The sequence below is a fragment of the Capra hircus genome, chromosome 13 (assembly GCF_001704415.2).
Source record: "Capra hircus breed San Clemente chromosome 13, ASM170441v1, whole genome shotgun sequence".
NCBI lineage: Eukaryota > Metazoa > Chordata > Mammalia > Artiodactyla > Bovidae > Capra > Capra hircus.
Window position 1 is genome coordinate 16,514,947 of NC_030820.1, and position 12,420 is coordinate 16,527,366.

The following is a 12,420-nucleotide window of genomic DNA, read 5'->3' on the forward strand; positions in this document are numbered from 1 at the left end:
CCTAGTTAATTTCCAGAGGAGGAAACTAAGACTCTGGAAAATAATGGAATCGACATACGACCCCCTTGAGACACATGTTACCGTGATAGTCTCTAGTCCCGCCTCCTGACGTAAGGCTCCACTTTGTGTACCCTGTCTTGTACTAAGGATGTGCAAGATGCTTTTTTAAAACTATGATCAGCAGTGTGCAAGATTTTAATTGGTGTTTGTTTTTAAGGATTCAAAGCAAAACTCATTTCAAAATGAGAGAATATCACATGTGATACTTCAGTTCAGTCTAGTTGCTCAGTGGTGTCCAACTCTTTGTGACCCCATGGACTGCAGCATGTCAGGCTTCCCTGTCCATCACCAACTCCCGGAGCTTGCTCAAACTCATGCCCATTGAGTCAGTGATGCCATCCAACCATCTCGTCCTCTGTTGTCCCCTTCTCCTCCAGTCTTTCCCAGCATCAGGGTCTTTTCAAATGAGTCAGTTCTTCGCCTCAAGTGGCCCAAGTATTGGAGTTTCATCTTCAGCACCAGTCCTTCCAATGAATATTCAGGACTGATTTCCTTTAGGATGAACTGGTTTGATCTCCTTGCAGTTCAAGGGACTCTCAAGAGTCTTCTCCAACACCACAATTCAAAAGCATCAATTCTTTGGCACTCAGCTTTCCTTTTATTCCAATTCTCACATCCATACATGACTACTGGAAAAACCATAGCTTGGACTAGACAGACCTTTGTTGGCAAAGTAATGTCTCTGCTTTTTAATATGCTGTCTAGGTTAATCATAGCTTTTTTCCCTAGGAGCAAGCATCTTTTAATTTCATGGCTGCAATCACCATCTGCAGTGATTTTGGAGCCCCCCAAAATAAAGTCTGTCACTGTTTCCATTGGTTCCCCATCTATTTGCCATGAAGTGATGGGACCAGATACCATGCTCTTAGTTTTTTGAACGCTGAGTTTTAAGCCTGCTTTTTCACTCTCCTCTTTCACTTTCATCAAGAGGCTCTTTAGTTCCTCTTCACTTTCTGCCATAAGGGTGGTATCATCTGTGGAAGGGTGGTATCATCTGTGGAAGGGTGGTATCATCTGTGGAAGGGTGGTATCTGAGGTTATTGATATTTCTCCTGGCAATCTTGATTCCAGTATGTGCTACACCCAGCCTGGCATTTTGCATGATGTACTCTGCATATAAGTTAAATAAGCAGAGTGACAATATACAGCCTTGATGTACTCCTTTCCCGATTTGGAACCAGTCTGTTGTTCCATGCCTGATTCTAACTGTTGCTTCTTGACCTGCAGAGATTTCTCAGCAGGCAGATAAGGTGGTTGGGTATTCCCATCTCTTGAAGAATTTTCCACAATTTGTTGTGATCCATGCAGTCAAAGGCCTTGGCATAGTCAAGAAAACAGAAGTAGATGTTTTTCTAGAATTCTCTTGCTTTTTCTATGATCCAATGGATGTTGGCAATTTGATCTCTGGTTCCTCTGCCTTTTCTAAATCCAGCTTGAACATCTGGAAGTTCACAGTTCATGTACTGTTGAAGCTCAGTTTGGAGAATTTTGAGCATTACTTTGCTAGCATGTGAGATGAGTGCAATTGTGCAGTAGTTTAAACATTCTTTGGCATTGCCTTTCTTTGGGATTGGAATGAAAACTGACCTTTACCAGTCCTGTGACCACTGCTGAGTTTTGCTGGCATATTGAGTGAAGCACTGTAACAGCATCATCTTTTAGGATTTGAAATAGCTCAACTGTAATTCCATCACCTCCACTAGCTTTGTTCATAGTGATGCTTCCTAAGACTCACTTGATTTTGCATTCCAGTATGTCTGGCTCTAGGTGAGTGATCACACCATTGTGATTATCTGAAGATCTTTTTTGTACAGTTCTTCTGTGTATTCTTGCCACGTGTTTGTAATATCTTCTGCTTCTGTTAGGTCCATACCATTTCTGTCCTTTATTGTGCCCATCGTTGCATTAAATGTTCCCTTGGTATCTCTAATTCTCTTGAAGAGATCTCTCTAGTCTTTCCCATTCTATTGTTTTCCTCTATTTCTTTTCCTTGATCCCTGAGGAGGGCTTTCTTATCTCTCCTGGCTGTTCTTTGGAACTCTGCACTCAAAGGGTATATCTTTCCTTTTCTCCTTTGCCTTTAGCTTCTCTTCTCTTCACAGCTATTTGTAAGGCCCCCTCAGACAAACATTTTGCCTTTTTGCATTTCTTTCTCTTGGAGGTGATCTTAATCACTGCCTCCTGTACAATGTCTGGACCCTCCGTCCGTAGTTCATCAGGCACTCTTGTCTATCAGACCTAATCCCTTGAATCTATTTGTCACTTCCACTGTATAATCCTAAGGGATTTGATTTAGGTCATACCTAAGTGGTCTAGTGGTTTTCCTTACTTTTTTCAATTTAATCTGAATTTGGCAATAAGGAATTCATGATCTGAGCCACAGTCAGCTCCCGGTCTTGTTTTTGCTGACTGTATAGAGCTTCTCCATCTTTGGCTGCAAAAAACATAATAAGTCTAATTTCGGTATTGACCATCTGGTGATATCCATGTGTAGAGTCTTCTCTTGTGTTGTTGGAAGAAGGTATTTGCTATGATGAGTGTGTTCTCTTGGCAAAACTCTGTTAGCCTTTGCCCTGCTTCATTTTGTACTCCAAGGCCAAATTTAGCTGTTACTTGAGGTATCTGTTGACTTCCTACTTTTGCATTCCAGTCCCCTATGATGAAAAGGACATCATTTTTGAGTGTTTGTTCTAGGTACTTAATCCTTAAAAAGACAGCGAAAGTGGCTTGCATTAAGATGTTCTTGATTTAGGTACTAGAATTTTGTTCCTTTTGTCCTGTTGATTACAGCCCCATCTGCTGGCTGCAAACAAAGATGATTCAAAGCTTTTGGACTTTGAATTCTAGTCTTCCCTGGGTGGCCTATATTCCTATTAGACAGGATCTCTCCATGTCTATTTAATATCATAGATACATGTATGTGTGATAATTTTATCTCTATACATGTATATATATATGTGTGTATGTATAGATGTAGATAATGAGACCGCATAATTAGTGTTCATTTAAGAAATGGAGAAATCAAGTCAGAAAGTATTTCATGACTTGTCCAAAATCTTGCAGGAGATGTGTCAGAGCTGAGACCCATAGTATGTCTTGATTGCTTGAGCATTTAAACTAATCAATATGTGTTTCTTTGTGTCCAGCGTTATGGGTACATTTTGGTGAACCAGCTGTTGATGATTTTGATCAAGAGCCTTTTAAAAAGTACCTCTTAGTAAAAATCTGGCAATACAACAATCCATTGACTTTTGTACTTGGGTTCAGTAAGAGAATCAGGCCCTCATGCCCTGAAGAATTTATTATGTATAATGAATTAACTTTCTCTCCTATGCAACTAGTATGGTGCTGTCCTTGAAAGAATTGAGAAAATAGTCACTCAGATCGTTTCTAATCAAGAAAAACTGGAGGGTAAAAATATCCTCCCATCTTAGCCCACTTTTGGAGGTACTCACCAGTTTAACTGTATCCTTCTAGACGTTTATTCTCTGCATGTAAAACCATTTAATATGCACATGGATATTCATTCAAACAGATGGATGCAATGCCGTGTGTATAACAACAGGTGATGAAAAAGCTGGGGTAGTCCAGAGGAGAGGGAATCAGTCCTACAAAAGGTAAGCACTAGCAAGGGATTCACCGTGGAGGTGCTGTCGAATGGGTCTGAGAGGGTGAACAGTTGAGTGAGAAGATTTGAGAGGCGTGAGCACACTTGTGTGGCCAGAGAAGAAGGTGTGCGCTGGTGTTTGAGAGCTGCCTGGGTCCAGCAAAGTTCTGGCAGCACTGGAGGGTGAGATGGTGTGTGAAGACCAAGCAACATGCTACCTTGTAGGTCATGTCAAGTCATTTGGACTTTATTCTGAACTAAGGGGAGCCACTGATGAATTTCAGTCGCTTTGGTCAGTATATTCTATATTGTGGAATGATGGCTCTTTAAACAGCAGGGAGAATGGTTAGAAAGAGAGCAAGACCAGAGGGAAGATGGAAGAATGATTAAGTGGTTATAAATTGGGAGTGATCATCTATAAAATAGGAATAACAGTACCTGCTTTACAGAGTTGTTGTGAAAATGAAATGCGATAACATCTGTGAATGTGCCTGTTAAGTTCTAAAAAGGAAAGGTAATATTTTTTTAATACCATCTGGCAAATATTTCAGCTCTATCACTTTCCCTTGTGAAAATATCCTGATTTTCTCAACAGTATTTCCTGTATTGCTTATATATGTGCTCAGTCACTTCAGTCGTGTCCGAGTCTTTGTGACCCCATGTGCCGAGGTCCAGCCCCGGTGGATCCAGGGTGATTCGAAGGGGAGACGGAGTAGGCGAGGAAAAAACTTATTTATTTATTAATACAAGATTAGATTAGGAAGAAATAGTGTAGTAGGAAAATTTAGTGGAGAAAAGATGCTGAATAACTTGGTTTACGTGGAAAGCCAATAAAGTTCCAGACAAGGAGCTTGCACTATCCACATTAGGCCACCAGCGTCCTCTTGCATATCTGAGGGTGCCCCACCTTGGGCTCCCTCTCGAGTGGATCTTAGAAGCCGGGGCAAGTAAGTAGACATGGTGAGCCTCCACGCCCCAGATAGGAATTCAGCCTGAAATTAGAGTAAAGAGGAGACATGGGGGAAACCAGTCCTTCCAATGACTGGCCTCTATTGTCTAGAAAGACCTTTTATGCCTTTTTGATTGTACATAGAGATCAATGGGTAATACAGAATTATGCAGCATTAGCAGCCCAGACTCTTATCAAAACCAGGCATTTCTCTCTGCATACCTAGTTGTATACACAAGTCTTAGGTGATTTACATCATCTTCTGGCCAAAAGGGCCAATTAACATTTTACAGCCTTTTTTCTGATAAGGGTTTGTCAACCAGAAGACTTATTTGTGTTGTTCTTCTCAAAGTCTGGTGCCACTCTCAGAAAGCACTAAATAAAGTTACATTCTTACATAGCAAAGATACAGCAATTTATAACAAGTAAAAGGAGTACAGTGATTTATAACAAAAGAAAAGTAATTAACTCAAAAGCCTTGTGTTCGTAACATCAAAACTACTATATACCTTTTTCCATATCCCGATTACATTGATTAACATCCTCCCAGGTGCCTAAAAGATAAAGAATATGGAGTCCTGGCAGCAGTCATTGAGTCAACAGTGAAATCCGTCACCAATATGATTTTTAGCTCTTTAGAAAAGGCTCTGTATCTTTAAGATGCTTTAAGCTTTGTGCCTTTAGCGGGCTATAAGCAATTCACAAGCTGTAAAAGGTCTGGGGGAACCTGTTAGGCAAGTTAGAGAGCTATCTGAGGGGGTTTTAAGCCGAGACATTCTTTTGCAGGAGACTGAAGCCCTAAATTAACTTTTTCCAGAGAGTGTCAGAAGAGTGGAAAAGTGCAATACAAAAAGGCAGGCAGATTCTTATTTTGGGGGTACATGCTCAGGAAATACCAGGCGGAAACCCTGAGGCTTGGCTCTCTTTGCCCATCAGGCCTCTCCGCATGACCTTGTCATGGGTGGGATTCCACACACTGGCTCCCGGCACCCATGGGCAGTAGCCCGCCAGGCTCCTAGTCCATGGCGTTCTCCAGGCAAGAATACTGGAGTGGGTAGCCATTCCCTTCTCCAAGGAATCTGCCCAATCCAGGGATCGGACCCACGTCTCCTGAGGCTCCTGCGTTGCAGGCGATTTCTTTACCACTGAGCCACTGTATTTTTTATAATGAGAGAAAAAAAAATGACCTAAGAAAGGAGGAAATTATTTTGTTTATTAAAAAAAAGAAAACATACTGTTTGCTTAGACAAGCAAGAGTGTTTGCCAACGTGTCAGAATGCTCTTCAGATATTTTTGAGGCCATTTGTGATGCCAGAGAACTGTAGCATCTTTTTTGTGAATGAAAGTTAAGTTTTCTGGACTGTTTAAAAAAAGTTAAGAGTCGTGGGTAGTGAAAGACCTAGTCCTTTAGGTCTTTGCTTGAGAGGGGCCTGCGTTTCCCCTGAGAAAGAGCTTTCTTGGACTGGACTGTTAGCCCAGAAGTGCTTACGGGAGGAGGACAGGAGACCAGTCGCTGCTCGTTGATGTAACTTCCATCTTGCGCACCTGTGCTGAGATCCGTTCCGCCACCATCCTTGTTATACCTTCTCTAGTAAACACCTTGTCTCATGTCCCCTTCTGATTACATTTACTTCCATCTCTTATTCTCCTGTGGCCTCTTTAACTTGAGTAGAAAAGTGACCTTTTCTAAAGATCACACAAAGGAAAGATGTTTTGTTGCCTTTCCTTCTGATAATCTTCATAGAGTTCATAATTGCTGCTACATGTCCCTGTTCCCCTCAAGATCAGTGAAAAAAGGATGAAAAAAGGCAAAAAAAAAAAAAAGGATTTCCCTTCTTTTCTCTTCTCTTTAGTGTTTTTCTAACCTCCCTCATTTTACGTGGAGTTCAAAATGTGCAGCTTCTGTAAGCGCTGGAGAACTAGACCAGAGGGAGAAATGATGTCACTATCATTTCGTAGGAGCGTGTGTGGTCAGTAGGATGCTTGTCCTTTGGGTCCTGATGTTCTCTGCAGCTTGGGGGCTTGGCATGGGGCCTGCTTGTGCATTTGGCTCATTTTTTGCCTGGATGAGCTTTAAAGCGTTTTCCTGGCTCTCCGTGGGGTTTTCTTGCGTGGCTGTCAGTCGCCATGCAGGCAGAAGTCTGCAGCAGTGTCCATGCGCTGGTTTCCCACTCAGCTTTTCTCTCCCTCTCTCTGTGGGCCCACTCTCCTCAGCTCACCTCCTCTATCCATTAGTGGAGATTTATGGAGGTTTTAGTGTAAAAGTGAAGGTGGCTCAGTCGTGTCCGACTCTTTGCAACCCCATGGACTGTATAGTCCATGGAATTCTCCAGGCCAGAACACTGGAGTGGGTAGCCTTTCCCTTCTCTGGGGAATTGTCCCAACCCAGGGATCGAACCCAGGTCTCCTGCATTGCAGGCTGATTCTTTCCCGCTGAGCTGCCAGGGAAGCCTAATTTTAGTGTAGATTACTACTTAAACCATTTACCCTCTGTATGTAGATGTACCACCCAGTGCTTACTTTGGGCCTGGTAGGTAAGTGATTAAAACTGAGTGAGGTTCTTTTCATCACAGAGTTGTTTTTAGTGACATTATTCTTTTGAATTATGCACATTTTAGAAAAGATTGCTGTTTGGGGGTGAACATTCCTTATGTATGAAGGTTCTCTTGGCCCTGTTTTAGAGAGATTGAGTGCTGACCTAGGGATTCAGCTATGCAAGGGCAACAGAACTTTGGTTTTCCATTTGCTTGTTGATGAGGTGCCCCACCTCTTTTCTCTGTCCACTTTCTTCCCCCTTCTGATGACACCAGATGTAGACTGGTTGAAGGCGCTTCCTAATTAGAATTTCTGGACTCCTAACTGTTGCTTCTGCTTCTGAATAGCTCTCCCTCTGGCTCACTTTGACCCACTGAGATTTTGTCTGTCAGGATGTTTATAACCAAGTATCTTGAGAGCTTCCAGTAGATTTCAGGAGAGTAATACTGATCTCTGCCTCACTGCCTCCAGAGGTGGATATTATATTGTTAGTTATGAAACTTAATATTTTAACTTTAGGTGTTATGATTTTATACAGACAACTCAGAATTTATGAGACTATCTTTGATATTCTCATTATAAGTTAGTTAACATGAAGTTATAGCATAAGTGCTTAAACAGGGTCTTAGGAGTTAGAATCTTGGCAAATCCATTACTAGTTGTACGACTTTGGAATGCTTTCTTAGCCTCTTGGGGGTCTTACTTTTAGTTTAAGTTTAGTTTTAGTTTAGTTTTTTTCTTTTAAAAATAGGGAGAATGATAGCTACTTTGTAGGGTTACTATATTAAATGAAATCCTTAAAAATACTTAGTATAGTTTTGACACATAGTTAACACTCAAAACATGGTATGTATAAAACATATGTAAGTGGGGCCTAAAGAAAGTTATAAAATTAATTCACTTGATTTAGATGTGTTACATCCCAGGGGACTAAGGAAATTGCATTTATCTCAAGAGTCCCAGTTGAAATATCTGAGAAAACAACGTAAGAGATATTGGCAAATCTTCAAAATATGAAAAAGGTAGACTATGAGATGTATAGACAAGAAAGTTTGACTCCAGTGCACAGCAAAGTTCTGAAACAATAAATTAGCCATATGGATTACAGTCATTTAGTAAAAACTGTAATGGTTGCTAGGAGTCACCATGGGCTTGCCAAGAACGATTCTTCCCTAATACCCATTTCCCTTTCAAATAGTATTATGTGGTATGTAAAGTCCCAGGTGGCCCAGATGGTAAAAGCATCTGTCTGCAATGCGGGAGACCCAGGTTCGATCCGTGGGTCAGAAAGATCCCCTGGAGAAGGAAATGGCAGCCCACTCCAGTACTCTTGCCTGGAAAATTCTATGGATGGAGGAACCTCGTAGTTGACAGTCCATGGAGTCACAAAGAGTCGGACACGACTGAGTGACTTCGCTTTCAAAGTGAGGAATGCTGTTTCAGCAAAGAATCTTAATTGTCCACTTATGGCTAGTACAGTAAAATAAATGGGCTAAAATTGCTGGCTTTGCAACTTAGCAACCGTCAAAGCCAGCTGATGAATGTCTTGGTTTTCTTGATGGGGTCTCTGGTGGACTACCATGGAGTTCTGGCTTGTAACTTTCCCACTTAAGAATTTAGGAATTTGGATGAAGACATAGGGAATGCATGTGTCCCAGCAAAATATGCAGATGGCCCAAGGTGGTGAGGGGTCATAAATAGAAGAGAGAATCAAACTCCAGAATATTTCTGGTTATCTGAAGCATCACATGCTATGCTATGCTATGCTAAGTCACTTCAGTCGTGTCCGACCCTGTGTGACCCCATAAACGCAGCCCACCAGGCTCCCCAAAAGACTGAGTTTAATGAAGCCAAGTTCAAAAAGTCAAGCCTGAGTAAGAGAGGAGATCTTGTTTGGTAGAAGTTTAGGTAAAAATGATCTGGTCATTTAACTGATCCTAAACTTTATATTATTCTGTTCATTCAAGAAGCATGTACTGAAAGTATCAATACTACCTGCCATGCTCTTTTCTCAGCACTGGGGAGACAGTAATGAACAAAATAGTAAAAAAATCCCTGCCTCCATGGAGCGTATATTCTTTATATGCCAACCATCATGCAGCTACCTGAAAAAATGGACCTAAGGTTAAGCTTTATCTGCAAAATTATAATATCCAGCTCCGCATAGTTAATGAAGTGAAGTGAAGTGAAGTTGCTCAGTCATGTCCGACTCTTTGCGACCCCATGGACTGTAGCCTACCAGGCTCCTCTGTCCATGGGATTTTCCAGGCAATAGTACTGGAGTGGATTGCCATTTCCTTCTCCAGGGGATCTTCCCGACCCAGGGATAGAACCCAGGTCTCCTGCATCATAGGCACACACTTTACCGTCTGATCCACCAGCGCTACCCTATTATTTAGTATCTTATTCTTGATGCTGTATCTTGCACTGGGATCATTACTTTCAGTTCAGAATACCCTGCTCTGAACAAACAGAACAAAACAAACAAACAAAAATGACATAACACGACGGAAGGACTAGAATTCACGTTGGGAGAGAGCTGAGGGATGATAAGAAGAGCGAGCTTAGTAGGAAATTATATCCCACAAATATTTGCAGGATATATGAGAAGGGCTTGTGTGATGTGTAAGCTTGTTCTGTGTTGACACCAGGAGATAGTACTAATTCTAAAGAAGATGATTTCCGGTAAATATAAGAAAGATTGCCTATGAAGTGTCCTGGCTGCAGCTGGACGCCCAGCTGTGTGAGCTCCTAGAGGGCTGAGGTACCTCCCTTGTGATTCCTAGTTGTGTGGTTAGTACATGGTGAGCACGCAGAGATGTGTGGATGAATATTCACATGGCATTTGTAGGGATAATCTGGCTATGAAATAATGTTTAAAATTTTCAGTTCAGTTTTCCTTAAGGAATCTGAGGGTGGAGTAAAGTACCGGAGAACAGCTGTGGGGGACTAGGCTGTAATCTTTTGTCACATTGTAACATTTACAAGTGAATTAAACCACTTTTCTTAAGAGACATTTAAAAGACCATTTTAGAATTTCTTGGAAATTTTTAAAAACATTTGACTCTGCTGGACCATATTGCTGTATGTGGGATCTAGTTACCTGACTAGGGATGGAACCCAAGTCCCCTGCACTGGGAGCTCGGAGTCTTTAGCTACTGGACCACCAGGGAAGTCCTGAAATTTATGATATGCTTATTGATACATTATCTTACCCAACTTAACCTCCATCTTTTTTTTTTTTTTTGAGGCCTTCACTATAATTCTGACCCAGGGCCTTGCTTTCTCTGAATTTAACAACAGTTGTGCAGTACATAGCTTTTAATTCTAACCTCATTGCTTCATGGGTCTCTCCATCAAGGTGACAAGATTTTTGAAGGCAAACCTTATTTTATTTTTTTCTTATGTTCTCCCAGACATAGAGCAGAAAGTCAGGAAGTGGTGATTGACTGACTGATTGATTCATCAAAGGGAAAGTCAGTAGCTGTACCGTTTGAGCCACTATAAGAACTCATGTAAGGTGCAGCAAGTTAAATAGATTTTAATTTCTCTATGCCTTGCATCCAAATAAGGGACTTATATTTTTAATTTATTAGTCTCCTACTTTGGCTGAGCAGGTGCTTTGTATATAGTTGACTCTTTGTATATAGTTGAATATGTATTAATGGCTGTAGTCCAGGGTTCAAATTGTCTTCCTGGCTGAACCTCTGAGGGGAGCTAAGATTCTAGGTACAACCCCCAAGCCCAGTTTGGAGGCTCATTTATTGTGATTCATGTACTTGAGTGGCCAGATCTAGCACCCACTTACATTTGTATTACAGATAAACTGCAGTGCAGTATTTGGGACACATTTATATTTTAAAAGTAATCATTGTTTATCTAGAATTGAATGTAACTGAGTGTCCTGTGTTTTATCTGGCAGTTCTCCGTATAAACCCCATTCCTTTCACATTCCCATAAGTCTAAGCTCTTAATTAACTCCCAAGTAAACTTTACTGAAAGAAGACATTTGTGCCTGTGTGATGGATTCCAATGGCAATTTTTTAATTGGAAAAGGGGAAAATCCGTGTACTCTGTACTGTTTTTGTTGTATTTTTTTCACATGTGTCCAATAATGATAATTCCACAAACATCTGGGGTATCGGGGTGCCAGGTTACTCTCTCATGGTTTCCTTGGTGGAATAGTTTACTTGGTTCATATGATACGTTGCTGATATTATTTTGCTCAGGGACCACAGAAGCCACTGCTAACAAATAATTAGGTTCTCTGCCTTGGAATCAGATGAAATGTGAATTTGGGATAATCTGTGTTCTTACTTCCTACACATCAACTGCATTGGCTGATAAGGGCTGCAGTGATCAAAGCAAAGCATAGCCTCTCTCAGTTAATTCTTTTGTTCTCTTGTTTCATCTGCTCAAAAGGAAGGTCATATTCTGGTTTGTTCTATCTTACAAATTTCTTTTGAGGGGTAGACATTTCACACTTAGGAAAATTGCATTCATTTTCCCTAAATAAATAATAACTCATTGTTTAGGAGCAAAGCAGCTCTACGCTATCAAGCAGCTCTGTGCTAGGTACTAAGGGGAAACAGAATGAGTAGGCTGTCATACTTATTTTCAGGGATTCACAGGAATCTATCTGCCTGTTCAATGCTTGCTTTTAAATGGCTCAACAGTCATTTCAAAGAAGTTTGTGGTAAGAGCTAATTAGCTCATAATGAAATGATTCCTCTCTCAAACGTTTTAAATAAACACCAAGTCCTACGTTATGAGCAGAAGCTATTTCTAATCGGTAGTTCGAAGGGCAAGAATTAGACTGTTTTCTTTTCTTTTAGTTTTATCGTTAGGACTTTGCTGCTCCCAGTGTGGTCTGCAGACCAGCAGCTGCAGCATCTCCTGGGAGCTTGTTAGAAATGCCAGGCTCTCAGGCCCTGCCCAGAATCCACTGAATCAGAATGTGCGCTGGGACCAGAATCCCCGGAGATTCATGTGTGCCCTTTGAGAAGCCCTGTCATAGTATAGAATTCCTCCACCTCCCCTTGTGCAGACTGATCATCTGAGGATCTTGTTAAAACAGGTTCCTCTCCAGCCTGGGCTCCAGAGACTCTGATTCTGTTTGAGGAGAATTTGCATTTCTCACCATCTCCCAGGAGATGCTGGTGCTGCCTGTCTGGGAAGCACTCTTGGGGAAGCATCGGTCTAGTTTGCTTGGGGTACTGAACTGCCCTTTGAGGATGATGGTGACTAGAACCCCAATGAGGTGGTCAGT

At 41.4% G+C, this 12,420-nt stretch overlaps 1 protein-coding gene across 2 annotated transcripts in view; it reads left to right on the forward strand.

The window, feature by feature from the left end:
- CAMK1D (calcium/calmodulin dependent protein kinase ID) overlaps positions 1 to 12,420 on the forward strand; it is a 393,621-nt gene that overhangs the window by 227,604 nt on the left and 153,597 nt on the right. The window lies entirely within an intron of this gene.